Source organism: Haliotis asinina, chromosome 7 (assembly GCF_037392515.1).
Source record: "Haliotis asinina isolate JCU_RB_2024 chromosome 7, JCU_Hal_asi_v2, whole genome shotgun sequence".
Classification (NCBI taxonomy): domain Eukaryota; kingdom Metazoa; phylum Mollusca; class Gastropoda; order Lepetellida; family Haliotidae; genus Haliotis; species Haliotis asinina.
Genome location: NC_090286.1, coordinates 24,124,796 through 24,137,295, shown reverse-complemented (window position 1 = coordinate 24,137,295; position 12,500 = coordinate 24,124,796). Strand labels below are relative to the sequence as shown.

The 12,500-nt window shown below is 44.2% G+C and overlaps 25 non-coding genes across 25 annotated transcripts in view; 12 read left to right on the top strand and 13 right to left on the bottom strand.

The window, feature by feature from the left end:
- Positions 1 to 68, top strand: part of Trnal-caa (transfer RNA leucine (anticodon CAA)) — a 124-nt gene extending 56 nt beyond the window's left edge. The window contains exon 2 of the tRNA in view: positions 23 to 68. This is a non-coding gene — a tRNA (tRNA-Leu). The remainder of the gene's footprint in view (positions 1 to 22) is intronic.
- Positions 69 to 296: 228 nt separating this feature from the next.
- Positions 297 to 389, bottom strand: Trnay-gua (transfer RNA tyrosine (anticodon GUA)). The gene is made up of 2 exons: positions 353 to 389; positions 297 to 332 (listed from the first exon to the last, which is right to left on the bottom strand). It is a non-coding gene; the product is annotated as a tRNA-Tyr (tRNA).
- Positions 390 to 920: 531 nt separating this feature from the next.
- Trnal-caa (transfer RNA leucine (anticodon CAA)) lies at positions 921 to 1,044 on the top strand. Its single transcript has 2 exons — positions 921 to 958; positions 999 to 1,044. It is a non-coding gene; the product is annotated as a tRNA-Leu (tRNA).
- Positions 1,045 to 1,272: 228 nt separating this feature from the next.
- Positions 1,273 to 1,365, bottom strand: Trnay-gua (transfer RNA tyrosine (anticodon GUA)). The gene is made up of 2 exons: positions 1,329 to 1,365; positions 1,273 to 1,308 (listed from the first exon to the last, which is right to left on the bottom strand). It is a non-coding gene; the product is annotated as a tRNA-Tyr (tRNA).
- Positions 1,366 to 1,896: 531 nt separating this feature from the next.
- Trnal-caa (transfer RNA leucine (anticodon CAA)) lies at positions 1,897 to 2,020 on the top strand. The gene is made up of 2 exons: positions 1,897 to 1,934; positions 1,975 to 2,020. It is a non-coding gene; the product is annotated as a tRNA-Leu (tRNA).
- A 228-nt stretch (positions 2,021 to 2,248) lies between these two features.
- Positions 2,249 to 2,341, bottom strand: Trnay-gua (transfer RNA tyrosine (anticodon GUA)). The gene is made up of 2 exons: positions 2,305 to 2,341; positions 2,249 to 2,284 (listed from the first exon to the last, which is right to left on the bottom strand). It is a non-coding gene; the product is annotated as a tRNA-Tyr (tRNA).
- Positions 2,342 to 2,887: 546 nt separating this feature from the next.
- Positions 2,888 to 3,011, top strand: Trnal-caa (transfer RNA leucine (anticodon CAA)). The gene is made up of 2 exons: positions 2,888 to 2,925; positions 2,966 to 3,011. It is a non-coding gene; the product is annotated as a tRNA-Leu (tRNA).
- Positions 3,012 to 3,239: 228 nt separating this feature from the next.
- Positions 3,240 to 3,332, bottom strand: Trnay-gua (transfer RNA tyrosine (anticodon GUA)). The gene is made up of 2 exons: positions 3,296 to 3,332; positions 3,240 to 3,275 (listed from the first exon to the last, which is right to left on the bottom strand). It is a non-coding gene; the product is annotated as a tRNA-Tyr (tRNA).
- A 546-nt stretch (positions 3,333 to 3,878) lies between these two features.
- Positions 3,879 to 4,002, top strand: Trnal-caa (transfer RNA leucine (anticodon CAA)). The gene is made up of 2 exons: positions 3,879 to 3,916; positions 3,957 to 4,002. It is a non-coding gene; the product is annotated as a tRNA-Leu (tRNA).
- Positions 4,003 to 4,230: 228 nt separating this feature from the next.
- Trnay-gua (transfer RNA tyrosine (anticodon GUA)) lies at positions 4,231 to 4,323 on the bottom strand. Its single transcript has 2 exons — positions 4,287 to 4,323; positions 4,231 to 4,266 (listed from the first exon to the last, which is right to left on the bottom strand). It is a non-coding gene; the product is annotated as a tRNA-Tyr (tRNA).
- A 546-nt stretch (positions 4,324 to 4,869) lies between these two features.
- Positions 4,870 to 4,993, top strand: Trnal-caa (transfer RNA leucine (anticodon CAA)). Its single transcript has 2 exons — positions 4,870 to 4,907; positions 4,948 to 4,993. It is a non-coding gene; the product is annotated as a tRNA-Leu (tRNA).
- A 228-nt stretch (positions 4,994 to 5,221) lies between these two features.
- On the bottom strand, positions 5,222 to 5,314 carry Trnay-gua (transfer RNA tyrosine (anticodon GUA)). The gene is made up of 2 exons: positions 5,278 to 5,314; positions 5,222 to 5,257 (listed from the first exon to the last, which is right to left on the bottom strand). It is a non-coding gene; the product is annotated as a tRNA-Tyr (tRNA).
- A 546-nt stretch (positions 5,315 to 5,860) lies between these two features.
- Trnal-caa (transfer RNA leucine (anticodon CAA)) lies at positions 5,861 to 5,984 on the top strand. Its single transcript has 2 exons — positions 5,861 to 5,898; positions 5,939 to 5,984. It is a non-coding gene; the product is annotated as a tRNA-Leu (tRNA).
- Positions 5,985 to 6,212: 228 nt separating this feature from the next.
- On the bottom strand, positions 6,213 to 6,305 carry Trnay-gua (transfer RNA tyrosine (anticodon GUA)). Its single transcript has 2 exons — positions 6,269 to 6,305; positions 6,213 to 6,248 (listed from the first exon to the last, which is right to left on the bottom strand). It is a non-coding gene; the product is annotated as a tRNA-Tyr (tRNA).
- Positions 6,306 to 6,851: 546 nt separating this feature from the next.
- Positions 6,852 to 6,975, top strand: Trnal-caa (transfer RNA leucine (anticodon CAA)). The gene is made up of 2 exons: positions 6,852 to 6,889; positions 6,930 to 6,975. It is a non-coding gene; the product is annotated as a tRNA-Leu (tRNA).
- A 228-nt stretch (positions 6,976 to 7,203) lies between these two features.
- On the bottom strand, positions 7,204 to 7,296 carry Trnay-gua (transfer RNA tyrosine (anticodon GUA)). Its single transcript has 2 exons — positions 7,260 to 7,296; positions 7,204 to 7,239 (listed from the first exon to the last, which is right to left on the bottom strand). It is a non-coding gene; the product is annotated as a tRNA-Tyr (tRNA).
- Positions 7,297 to 8,194: 898 nt separating this feature from the next.
- On the bottom strand, positions 8,195 to 8,287 carry Trnay-gua (transfer RNA tyrosine (anticodon GUA)). Its single transcript has 2 exons — positions 8,251 to 8,287; positions 8,195 to 8,230 (listed from the first exon to the last, which is right to left on the bottom strand). It is a non-coding gene; the product is annotated as a tRNA-Tyr (tRNA).
- Positions 8,288 to 8,833: 546 nt separating this feature from the next.
- On the top strand, positions 8,834 to 8,957 carry Trnal-caa (transfer RNA leucine (anticodon CAA)). Its single transcript has 2 exons — positions 8,834 to 8,871; positions 8,912 to 8,957. It is a non-coding gene; the product is annotated as a tRNA-Leu (tRNA).
- Positions 8,958 to 9,185: 228 nt separating this feature from the next.
- On the bottom strand, positions 9,186 to 9,278 carry Trnay-gua (transfer RNA tyrosine (anticodon GUA)). The gene is made up of 2 exons: positions 9,242 to 9,278; positions 9,186 to 9,221 (listed from the first exon to the last, which is right to left on the bottom strand). It is a non-coding gene; the product is annotated as a tRNA-Tyr (tRNA).
- A 546-nt stretch (positions 9,279 to 9,824) lies between these two features.
- Positions 9,825 to 9,948, top strand: Trnal-caa (transfer RNA leucine (anticodon CAA)). The gene is made up of 2 exons: positions 9,825 to 9,862; positions 9,903 to 9,948. It is a non-coding gene; the product is annotated as a tRNA-Leu (tRNA).
- Positions 9,949 to 10,176: 228 nt separating this feature from the next.
- On the bottom strand, positions 10,177 to 10,269 carry Trnay-gua (transfer RNA tyrosine (anticodon GUA)). Its single transcript has 2 exons — positions 10,233 to 10,269; positions 10,177 to 10,212 (listed from the first exon to the last, which is right to left on the bottom strand). It is a non-coding gene; the product is annotated as a tRNA-Tyr (tRNA).
- A 546-nt stretch (positions 10,270 to 10,815) lies between these two features.
- Positions 10,816 to 10,939, top strand: Trnal-caa (transfer RNA leucine (anticodon CAA)). The gene is made up of 2 exons: positions 10,816 to 10,853; positions 10,894 to 10,939. It is a non-coding gene; the product is annotated as a tRNA-Leu (tRNA).
- A 228-nt stretch (positions 10,940 to 11,167) lies between these two features.
- On the bottom strand, positions 11,168 to 11,260 carry Trnay-gua (transfer RNA tyrosine (anticodon GUA)). Its single transcript has 2 exons — positions 11,224 to 11,260; positions 11,168 to 11,203 (listed from the first exon to the last, which is right to left on the bottom strand). It is a non-coding gene; the product is annotated as a tRNA-Tyr (tRNA).
- Positions 11,261 to 11,806: 546 nt separating this feature from the next.
- Positions 11,807 to 11,930, top strand: Trnal-caa (transfer RNA leucine (anticodon CAA)). Its single transcript has 2 exons — positions 11,807 to 11,844; positions 11,885 to 11,930. It is a non-coding gene; the product is annotated as a tRNA-Leu (tRNA).
- A 228-nt stretch (positions 11,931 to 12,158) lies between these two features.
- On the bottom strand, positions 12,159 to 12,251 carry Trnay-gua (transfer RNA tyrosine (anticodon GUA)). The gene is made up of 2 exons: positions 12,215 to 12,251; positions 12,159 to 12,194 (listed from the first exon to the last, which is right to left on the bottom strand). It is a non-coding gene; the product is annotated as a tRNA-Tyr (tRNA).
- Between the last annotated feature and the right edge of the window lie 249 nt (positions 12,252 to 12,500).

The window sequence follows — 12,500 nt, the reverse complement described above, 5'->3', positions numbered from 1 at the left end:
TCCCCTAGTGGAGGTACGGGTGTTCTGGTCCACGAATGTGGGCGTGGGTTCAAATCCCACTCCTGACACACTTTTTTCCTCCCTCCAATCAAGCCGTTTTCGGAAGTCAGGAATCAGACTAGCATTTGGGGCTCTTTGGGGTAAATTGCAGCCATTTATTTCCTTTAGTGCATTATTTAGGCTTTGATTGCATTCTGCTTCATCTATCTTAAATATCTTAAAGCGTCAAGAGTGGCATGAACAAAACTGAAAGGATATTGGTCCTCTTAAATGTGGTTATTAATAGCAAAAAGTTGTCCCGCGAGCCGGATTCGAACCAGCGACCTAAGGATTGCCAATTACAGCTTTGCCACTACAGTCCTCCGCTCTACCAACTGAGCTATCACGGGCCTTGACACTTCAGGCCTCTCTTTCTAATCAATAGGGCCTTCCTCGCTTGACTGCTCAAACACTTCCTCCTTGCTGACAGTGTGTTGTGGGTAGCAATATGCCGAAAAGATGTGTAAACTCATTTCAACCTCTGAGCCACACATGTCTCCTAGCACCAGTCTCCAGTTCGATTAGTTGACATATGCCTGGTGATTACGGAATCTTTTAGTAAGGAGTCGAATCCTCACAAACAGGCTGATTTCTAAGAGAAAAACCTGAATGATCCGCATTAGCATTCGCTCAGATGTGTGCAGACTACTAAGCAAGTCCAAACCTCGTCATAATTGAGAGTTACAAGAAGAGTCGATCCATTACATCAGTTGTGTTGAATATAAGAAGCTTTGAGGAGGCAAGAACACAGATGAATGAAAATAGCAACTCTAAAACTGTCCAGAATGCATGCAGACTTGTTGGGTGTATCAGCATCAATTCAATGGTAAGGAATACATGTGTGACTTCAAAAGCGTAAAGATATCACTTTTGACATCGTTGTCAGGATGGTCGAGCGGTCTAAGGCGCCAGACTCAAGGTATTGCATCAGACCTTCTCCCCTAGTGGAGGTACGGGTGTTCTGGTCCACGAATGTGGGCGTGGGTTCAAATCCCACTCCTGACACACTTTTTTCCTCCCTCCAATCAAGCCGTTTTCGGAAGTCAGGAATCAGACTAGCATTTGGGGCTCTTTGGGGTAAATTGCAGCCATTTATTTCCTTTAGTGCATTATTTAGGCTTTGATTGCATTCTGCTTCATCTATCTTAAATATCTTAAAGCGTCAAGAGTGGCATGAACAAAACTGAAAGGATATTGGTCCTCTTAAATGTGGTTATTAATAGCAAAAAGTTGTCCCGCGAGCCGGATTCGAACCAGCGACCTAAGGATTGCCAATTACAGCTTTGCCACTACAGTCCTCCGCTCTACCAACTGAGCTATCACGGGCCTTGACACTTCAGGCCTCTCTTTCTAATCAATAGGGCCTTCCTCGCTTGACTGCTCAAACACTTCCTCCTTGCTGACAGTGTGTTGTGGGTAGCAATATGCCGAAAAGATGTGTAAACTCATTTCAACCTCTGAGCCACACATGTCTCCTAGCACCAGTCTCCAGTTCGATTAGTTGACATATGCCGGGTGATTACGGAATCTTTTAGTAAGGAGTCGAATCCTCACAAACAGGCTGATTTCTAAGAGAAAAACGTGAATGATCCGCATTAGCATTCGCTCAGATGTGTGCAGACTACTAAGCAAGTCCAAACCTCGTCATAATTGAGAGTTACAAGAAGAGTCGATCCATTACATCAGTTGTGTTGAATATAAGAAGCTTTGAGGAGGCAAGAACACAGATGAATGAAAATAGCAACTCTAAAACTGTCCAGAATGCATGCAGACTTGTTGGGTGTATCAGCATCAATTCAATGGTAAGGAATACATGTGTGACTTCAAAAGCGTAAAGACATCACTTTTGACATCGTTGTTAGGATGGCCGAGCAGTCTAAGGCGCCAGACTCAAGGTATTGCATCAGACCTTCTCCCCTAGTGGAGGTACGGGTGTTCTGGTCCACGAATGTGGGCGTGGGTTCAAATCCCACTCCTGACACACTTTTTTCCTCCCTCCAATCAAGCCGTTTTCGGAAGTCAGGAATCAGACTAGCATTTGGGGCTCTTTGGGGTAAATTGCAGCCATTTATTTCCTTTAGTGCATTATTTAGGCTTTGATTGCATTCTGCTTCATCTATCTTAAATATCTTAAAGCGTCAAGAGTGGCATGAACAAAACTGAAAGGATATTGGTCCTCTTAAATGTGGTTATTAATAGCAAAAAGTTGTCCCGCGAGCCGGATTCGAACCAGCGACCTAAGGATTGCCAATTACAGCTTTGCCACTACAGTCCTCCGCTCTACCAACTGAGCTATCACGGGCCTTGACACTTCAGGTCGTTTGAAAAGACGCCTCTCTTTCTAATCAATAGGGCCTTCCTCGCTTGACCGCTCAAACACTTCCTCCTTGCTGACAATGTGTTGTGGGTAGCAATCTGCCGAAAAGATGTGTAGACTCATTTCAACCTCTGAGCCACACATGTCTCCTAACACCAGTCTCCAGTTCGATTAGTTGACATATGCCGGGTGATTACGGAATCTTTTAGTAAGGAGTCTAATCCTCACAAACGGGCTAATTTCTAAGAGAAAACCCTGAATGATCCGCATTAGCATTCGCTCAGATGTGTGCAGACTACTAAGCAAGTCCAAACCTCGTCATAATTGAGAGTTACAAGAAGAGTCGATCCATTACATCAGTTGTGTTGAATATAAGAAGCTTTGAGGAGGCAAGAACACAGATGAATGAAAATAGCAACTCTAAAACTGTCCAGAATGCATGCAGACTTGTTGGGTGTATCAGCATCAATTCAATGGTAAGGAATACATGCGTGACTTCAAAAGCGTAAAGATATCACTTTTGACATCGTTGTCAGGATGGCCGAGCGGTCTAAGGCGCCAGACTCAAGGTATTGCATCAGACCTTCTCCCCTAGTGGAGGTACGGGAGTTCTGGTCCACGAATGTGGGCGTGGGTTCAAATCCCACTCCTGACACACTTTTTTCCTCCCTCCAATCAAGCCGTTTTCGGAAGTCAGGAATCAGACTAGCATTTGGGGCTCTTTGGGGTAAATTGCAGCCATTTATTTCCTTTAGTGCATTATTTAGGCTTTGATTGCATTCTGCTTCATCTATCTTAAATATCTTAAAGCGTCAAGAGTGGCATGAACAAAACTGAAAGGATATTGGTCCTCTTAAATGTGGTTATTAATAGCAAAAAGTTGTCCCGCGAGCCGGATTCGAACCAGCGACCTAAGGATTGCCAATTACAGCTTTGCCACTACAGTCCTCCGCTCTACCAACTGAGCTATCACGGGCCTTGACACTTCAGGTCGTTTGAAAAGACGCCTCTCTTTCTAATCAATAGGGCCTTCCTCGCTTGACTGCTCAAACACTTCCTCCTTGCTGACAGTGTGTTGTGGGTAGCAATCTGCCGAAAAGATGTGTAAACTCATTTCAACCTCTGAGCCACACATGTCTCCTAACACCAGTCTCCAGTTCGATTAGTTGACATATGCTGGGTGATTACGGAATCTTTTAGTAAGGAGTCTAATCCTCACAAACGGGCTAATTTCTAAGAGAAAACCCTGAATGATCCGCATTAGCATTCGCTCAGATGTGTGCAGACTACTAAGCAAGTCCAAACCTCGTCATAATTGAGAGTTACAAGAAGAGTCGATCCATTACATCAGTTGTGTTGAATATAAGAAGCTTTGAGGAGGCAAGAACACAGATGAATGAAAATAGCAACTCTAAAACTGTCCAGAATGCATGCAGACTTGTTGGGTGTATCAGCATCAATTCAATGGTAAGGAATACATGTGTGACTTCAAAAGCGTAAAGATATCACTTTTGACATCGTTGTCAGGATGGCCGAGCGGTCTAAGGCGCCAGACTCAAGGTATTGCATCAGACCTTCTCCCCTAGTGGAGGTACGGGAGTTCTGGTCCACGAATGTGGGCGTGGGTTCAAATCCCACTCCTGACACACTTTTTTCCTCCCTCCAATCAAGCCGTTTTCGGAAGTCAGGAATCAGACTAGCATTTGGGGCTCTTTAGGGTAAATTGCAGCCATTTATTTCCTTTAGTGCATTATTTAGGCTTTGATTGCATTCTGCTTCATCTATCTTAAATATCTTAAAGCGTCAAGAGAGGCATGAACAAAACTGAAAGGATATTGGTCCTCTTAAATGTGGTTATTAATAGCAAAAAGTTGTCCCGCGAGCCGGATTCGAACCAGCGACCTAAGGATTGCCAATTACAGCTTTGCCACTACAGTCCTCCGCTCTACCAACTGAGTTATCACGGGCCTTGACACTTCAGGTCGTTTGAAAAGACGCCTCTCTTTCTAATCAATAGGGCCTTCCTCGCTTGACTGCTCAAACACTTCCTCCTTGCTGACAGTGTGTTGTGGGTAGCAATCTGCCAAAAAGATGTGTAGCCTCATTTCAACCTCTGAGCCACACATGTCTCCTAACACCAGTCTCCAGTTCGATTAGTTGACATATGCCGGGTGATTACGGAATCTTTTAGTAAGGAGTCTAATCCTCACAAACGGGCTAATTTCTAAGAGAAAACCCTGAATGATCCGCATTAGCATTCGCTCAGATGTGTGCAGACTACTAAGCAAGTCCAAACCTCGTCATAATTGAGAGTTACAAGAAGAGTCGATCCATTACATCAGTTGTGTTGAATATAAGAAGCTTTGAGGAGGCAAGAACACAGATGAATGAAAATAGGAACTCTAAAACTGTCCAGAATGCATGCAGACTTGTTGGGTGTATCAGCATCAATTCAATGGTAAGGAATACATGTGTGACTTCAAAAGCGTAAAGATATCACTTTTGACATCGTTGTCAGGATGGCCGAGCGGTCTAAGGCGCCAGACTCAAGGTATTGCATCAGACCTTCTCCCCTAGTGGAGGTACGGGTGTTCTGGTCCACGAATGTGGGCGTGGGTTCAAATCCCACTCCTGACACACTTTTTTCCTCCCTCCAATCAAGCCGTTTTCGGAAGTCAGGAATCAGACTAGCATTTGGGGCTCTTTGGGGTAAATTGCAGCCATTTATTTCCTTTAGTGCATTATTTAGGCTTTGATTGCATTCTGCTTCATCTATCTTAAATATCTTAAAGCGTCAAGAGTGGCATGAACAAAACTGAAAGGATATTGGTCCTCTTAAATGTGGTTATTAATAGCAAAAAGTTGTCCCGCGAGCCGGATTCGAGCCAGCGACCTAAGGATTGCCAATTACAGCTTTGCCACTACAGTCCTCCGCTCTACCAACTGAGCTATCACGGGCCTTGACACTTCAGGTCGTTTGAAAAGACGCCTCTCTTTCTAATCAATAGGGCCTTCCTCGCTTGACTGCTCAAACACTTCCTCCTTGCTGACAGTGTGTTGTGGGTAGCAATCTGCCGAAAAGATGTGTAAACTCATTTCAACCTCTGAGCCACACATGTCTCCTAACACCAGTCTCCAGTTCGATTAGTTGACATATGCCGGGTGATTACGGAATCTTTTAGTAAGGAGTCGAATCCTCACAAACAGGCTGATTTCTAAGAGAAAAACGTGAATGATCCGCATTAGCATTCGCTCAGATGTGTGCAGACTACTAAGCAAGTCCAAACCTCGTCATAATTGAGAGTTACAAGAAGAGTCGATCCATTACATCAGTTGTGTTGAATATAAGAAGCTTTGAGGAGGCAAGAACACAGATGAATGAAAATAGCAACTCTAAAACTGTCCAGAATGCATGCAGACTTGTTGGGTGTATCAGCATCAATTCAATGGTAAGGAATACATGTGTGACTTCAAAAGCGTAAAGATATCACTTTTGACATCGTTGTCAGGATGGCCGAGCGGTCTAAGGCGCCAGACTCAAGGTATTGCATCAGACCTTCTCCCCTAGTGGAGGTACGGGTGTTCTGGTCCACGAATGTGGGCGTGGGTTCAAATCCCACTCCTGACACACTTTTTTCCTCCCTCCAATCAAGCCGTTTTCGGAAGTCAGGAATCAGACTAGCATTTGGGGCTCTTTAGGGTAAATTGCAGCCATTTATTTCCTTTAGTACATTATTTAGGCTTTGATTGCATTCTGCTTCATCTATCTTAAATATCTTAAAGCGTCAAGAGTGGCATGAACAAAACTGAAAGGATATTGGTCCTCTTAAATGTGGTTATTAATAGCAAAACGGTGTCCCGCGAGCCGGATTCGAACCAGCGACCTAAGGATTGCCAATTACAGCTTTGCCACTACAGTCCTCCGCTCTACCAACTGAGCTATCACGGGCCTTGACACTTCAGGTCGTTTGAAAAGACGCCTCTCTTTCTAATCAATAGGGCCTTCCTCGCTTGACTGCTCAAACACTTCCTCCTTGCTGACAGTGTGTTGTGGGTAGCAATCTGCCGAAAAGATGTGTAAACTCATTTCAACCTCTGAGCCACACATGTCTCCTAACACCAGTCTCCAGTTCGATTAGTTGACATATGCCGGGTGAATACGGAATCTTTTAGTAAGGAGTCGAATCCTCACAAACAGGCTGATTTCTAAGAGAAAAACGTGAATGATCCGCATTAGCATTCGCTCAGATGTGTGCAGACTACTAAGCAAGTCCAAACCTCGTCATAATTGAGAGTTACAAGAAGAGTCGATCCATTACATCAGTTGTGTTGAATATAAGAAGCTTTGAGGAGGCAAAAACACAGATGAATGAAAATAGCAACTCTAAAACTGTCCAGAATGCATGCAGACTTGTTGGGTGTATCAGCATCAATTCAATGGTAAGGAATACATGTGTGACTTCAAAAGCGTAAAGATATCACTTTTGACATCGTTGTTAGGATGGCCGAGCGGTCTAAGGCGCCAGACTCAAGGTATTGCATCAGACCTTCTCCCCTAGTGGAGGTACGGGAGTTCTGGTCCACGAATGTGGGCGTTGGTTCAAATCCCACTCCTGACACACTTTTTTCCTCCCTCCAATCAAGCCGTTTTCGGAAGTCAGGAATCAGACTAGCATTTGGGGCTCTTTGGGGTAAATTGCAGCCATTTATTTCCTTTAGTGCATTATTTAGGCTTTGATTGCATTCTGCTTCATCTATCTTAAATATCTTAAAGCGTCAAGAGTGGCATGAACAAAACTGAAAGGATATTGGTCCTCTTAAATGTGGTTATTAATAGCAAAAAGTTGTCCGGCGAGCCGGATTCGAACCAGCGACCTAAGGATTGCCAATTACAGCTTTGCCACTACAGTCCTCCGCTCTACCAACTGAGCTATCACGGGCCTTGACACTTCAGGTCGTTTGAAAAGACGCCTCTCTTTCTAATCAATAGGGCCTTCCTCGCTTGACTGCTCAAACACTTCCTCCTTGCTGACAGTGTGTTGTGGGTAGCAATCTGCCGAAAAGATGTGTAAACTCATTTCAACCTCTGAGCCACACATGTCTCCTAACACCAGTCTCCAGTTCGATTAGTTGACATATGCCGGGTGATTACGGAATCTTTTAGTAAGGAGTCGAATCCTCACAAACAGGCTGATTTCTAAGAGAAAAACGTGAATGATCCTCATTAGCATTCGCTCAGATGTGTGCAGACTACTAAGCAAGTCCAAACCTCGTCATAATTGAGAGTTACAAGAAGAGTCGATCCATTACATCAGTTGTGTTGAATATAAGAAGCTTTGAGGAGGCAAGAACACAGATGAATGAAAATAGCAACTCTAAAACTGTCTAGAATGCATGCAGACTTGTTGGGTGTATCAGCATCAATTCAATGGTAAGGAATACATGTGTGACTTCAAAAGCGTAAAGATATCACTTTTGACATCGTTGTTAGGATGGCCGAGCGGTCTAAGGCGCCAGACTCAAGGTATTGCATCAGACCTTCTCCCCTAGTGGAGGTACGGGAGTTCTGGTCCACGAATGTGGGCGTTGGTTGAAATCCCACTCCTGACACACTTTTTTCCTCCCTCCAATCAAGCCGTTTTCGGAAGTCAGGAATCAGACTAGCATTTGGGGCTCTTTGGGGTAAATTGCAGCCATTTATTTCCTTTAGTGCATTATTTAGGCTTTGATTGCATTCTGCTTCATCTATCTTAAATATCTTAAAGCGTCAAGAGTGGCATGAACAAAACTGAAAGGATATTGGTCCTCTTAAATGTGGTTATTAATAGCAAAAAGTTGTCCCGCGAGCCGGATTCGAACCAGCGACCTAAGGATTGCCAATTACAGCTTTGCCACTACAGTCCTCCGCTCTACCAACTGAGCTATCACGGGCCTTGACACTTCAGGTCGTTTGAAAAGACGCCTCTCTTTCTAATCAATAGGGCCTTCCTCGCTTGACTGCTCAAACACTTCCTCCTTGCTGACAGTGTGTTGTGGGTAGCAATCTGCCGAAAAGATGTGTAAACTCATTTCAACCTCTGAGCCACACATGTCTCCTAACACCAGTCTCCAGTTCGATTAGTTGACATATGCCGGGTGATTACGGAATCTTTTAGTAAGGAGTCTAATCCTCACAAACAGGCTGATTTCTAAGAGAAAAACGTGAATGATCCGCATTAGCATTCGCTCAGATGTGTGCAGACTACTAAGCAAGTCCAAACCTCGTCATAATTGAGAGTTACAAGAAGAGTCGATCCATTACATCAGTTGTGTTGAATATAAGAAGCTTTGAGGAGGCAAGAACACAGATGAATGAAAATAGCAACTCTAAAACTGTCCAGAATGCATGCAGACTTGTTGGGTGTATCAGCATCAATTCAATGGTAAGGAATACATGTGTGACTTCAAAAGCGTAAAGATATCACTTTTGACATCGTTGTCAGGATGGCCGAGCGGTCTAAGGCGCCAGACTCAAGGTATTGCATCAGACCTTCTCCCCTAGTGGAGGTACGGGTGTTCTGGTCCACGAATGTGGGCGTGGGTTCAAATCCCACTCCTGACACACTTTTTTCCTCCCTCCAATCAAGCCGTTTTCGGAAGTCAGGAATCAGACTAGCATTTGGGGCTCTTTGGGGTAAATTGCAGCCATTTATTTCCTTTAGTGCATTATTTAGGCTTTGATTGCATTCTGCTTCATCTATCTTAAATATCTTAAAGCGTCAAGAGTGGCATGAACAAAACTGAAAGGATATTGGTCCTCTTAAATGTGGTTATTAATAGCAAAAAGTTGTCCCGCGAGCCGGATTCGAACCAGCGACCTAAGGATTGCCAATTACAGCTTTGCCACTACAGTCCTCCGCTCTACCAACTGAGCTATCACGGGCCTTGACACTTCAGGTCGTTTGAAAAGACGCCTCTCTTTCTAATCAATAGGGCCTTCCTCGCTTGACTGCTCAAACATTTCCTCCTTGCTGACAGTGTGTTGTGGGTAGCAATCTGCCGAAAAGATGTGTAAACTCATTTCAACCTCTGAGCCACACATGTCTCCTAACACCAGTCTCCAGTTCGATTAGTTGACATATGCCGGGTGATTACGGAATCTTTTAGTAAGGAGTCGAATCCTCACAAACGGGCTAATTTCTAAGAGAAAACCCTGAATGATCCGCATTAGCATTCGCTCAGATGTGTGCAGACTACTAAGCAAGTCCAAACCTCGTCATAATTGAGAGTTACAAGAAGAGTCGATCCATTACATCAGTTGTGTTGAATATAAGAAGCTTTGAGGAGGCAAGAACACAGATGAATGGAAATAGGAACTCTAAAACTGTCCAGAATGCATGCAGACTTGTTGGGTGTATCAGCATCAATTCAATGGTAAGGAATACATGTGTGACTTCAAAAGCGTAAAGATATCACTTTTGACATCGTTGTCAGGATGGCCGAGCGGTCTAAGGCGCCAGACTCAAGGTATTGCATCAGACCTTCTCCCCTAGTGGAGGTACGGGAGTTCTGGTCCACGAATGTGGGCGTGGGTTCAAATCCCACTCCTGACACACTTTTTTCCTCCCTCCAATCAAGCCGTTTTCGGAAGTCAGGAATCAGACTAGCATTTGGGGCTCTTTAGGGTAAATTGCAGCCATTTATTTCCTTTAGTACATTATTTAGGCTTTGATTGCATTCTGCTTCATCTATCTTAAATATCTTAAAGCGTCAAGAGTGGCATGAACAAAACTGAAAGGATATTGGTCCTCTTAAATGTGGTTATTAATAGCAAAACGGTGTCCCGCGAGCCGGATTCGAACCAGCGACCTAAGGATTGCCAATTACAGCTTTGCCACTACAGTCCTCCGCTCTACCAACTGAGCTATCACGGGCCTTGACACTTCAGGTCGTTTGAAAAGACGCCTCTCTTTCTAATCAATAGGGCCTTCCTCGCTTGACTGCTCAAACACTTCCTCCTTGCTGACAGTGTGTTGTGGGTAGCAATCTGCCGAAAAGATGTGTAAACTCATTTCAACCTCTGAGGCACACATGTCTCCTAACACCAGTCTCCAGTTCGATTAGTTGACATATGCCGGGTGATTACGGAATCTTTTAGTAAGGAGTCGAATCCTCACAAACAGGCTGATTTCTATGAGAAAAACGTGAATGATCCGCATTAGCATTCGCTCAGATGTGTGCAGACTACTAAGCAAGTCCAAACCTCGTCATAATTGAGAGTTACAAGAAGAGTCGATCCATTACATCAGTTGTGTTGAATATAAGAAGCTTTGAGGAGGCAAGAACACAGATGAATGAAAATAGCAACTCTAAAACTGTCTAGAATGCATGCAGACTTGTTAGGTGTATCAGCATCAATTCAATGGTAAGGAATACATGTGTGACTTCAAAAGCGTAAAGATATCACTTTTGACATCGTTGTCAGGATGGCCGAGCGGTCTAAGGCGCCAGACTCAAGGTATTGCATCAGACCTTCTCCCCTAGTGGAGGTACGGGTGTTCTGGTCCACGAATGTGGGCGTGGGTTCAAATCCCACTCCTGACACACTTTTTGCCTCCCTCCAATCAAGCCGTTTTCGGAAGTCAGGAATCAGACTAGCATTTGGGGCTCTTTAGGGTAAATTGCAGCCATTTATTTCCTTTAGTGCATTATTTAGGCTTTGATTGCATTCTGCTTCATCTATCTTAAATATCTTAAAGCGTCAAGAGTGGCATGAACAAAACTGAAAGGATATTGGTCCTCTTAAATGTGGTTATTAATAGCAAAAAGTTGTCCCGCGAGCCGGATTCGAACCAGCGACCTAAGGATTGCCAATTACAGCTTTGCCACTACAGTCCTCCGCTCTACCAACTGAGCTATCACGGGCCTTGACACTTCAGGTCGTTTGAAAAGACGCCTCTCTTTCTAATCAATAGGGCCTTCCTCGCTTGACTGCTCAAACACTTCCTCCTTGCTGACAGTGTGTTGTGGGTAGCAATCTGCCGAAAAGATGTGTAAACTCATTTCAACCTCTGAGCCACACATGTCTCCTAACACCAGTCTCCATTTCGATTAGTTGACATATGCCGGGTGATTACGGAATCTTTTAGTAAGGAGTCGAATCCTCACAAACAGGCTGATTTCTAAGAGAAAAACGTGAATGATCCGCATTAGCATTCGCTCAGATGTGTGCAGACTACTAAGCAAGTCCAAACCTCGTCATAATTGAGAGTTACAAGAAGAGTCGATCCATTACATCAGTTGTGTTGAATATAAGAAGCTTTGAGGAGGCAAGAACACAGATGAATGAAAATAGCAACTCTAAAACTGTCCAGAATGCATGCAGACTTGTTGGGTGTATCAGCATCAATTCAATGGTAAGGAATACATGTGTGACTTCAAAAGCGTAAAGATATCACTTTTGACATCGTTGTCAGGATGGCCGAGCGGTCTAAGGCGCCAGACTCAAGGTATTGCATCAGACCTTCTCCCCTAGTGGAGGTACGGGAGTTCTGGTCCACGAATGTGGGCGTTGGTTCAAATCCCACTCCTGACACACTTTTTTCCTCCCTCCAATCAAGCCGTTTTCGGAAGTCAGGAATCAGACTAGCATTTGGGGCTCTTTGGGGTAAATTGCAGCCATTTATTTCCTTTAGTGCATTATTTAGGCTTTGATTGCATTCTGCTTCATCTATCTTAAATATCTTAAAGCGTCAAGAGTGGCATGAACAAAACTGAAAGGATATTGGTCCTCTTAAATGTGGTTATTAATAGCAAAAAGTTGTCCCGCGAGCCGGATTCGAACCAGCGACCTAAGGATTGCCAATTACAGCTTTGCCACTACAGTCCTCCGCTCTACCAACTGAGCTATCACGGGCCTTGACACTTCAGGTCGTTTGAAAAGACGCCTCTCTTTCTAATCAATAGGGCCTTCCTCGCTTGACTGCTCAAACACTTCCTCCTTGCTGACAGTGTGTTGTGGGTAGCAATCTGCCGAAAAGATGTGTAAACTCATTTCAACCTCTGAGCCACACATGTCTCCTAACACCAGTCTCCAGTTCGATTAGTTGACATATGCCGGGTGATTACGGAATCTTTTAGTAAGGAGTCTAATCCTCACAAACAG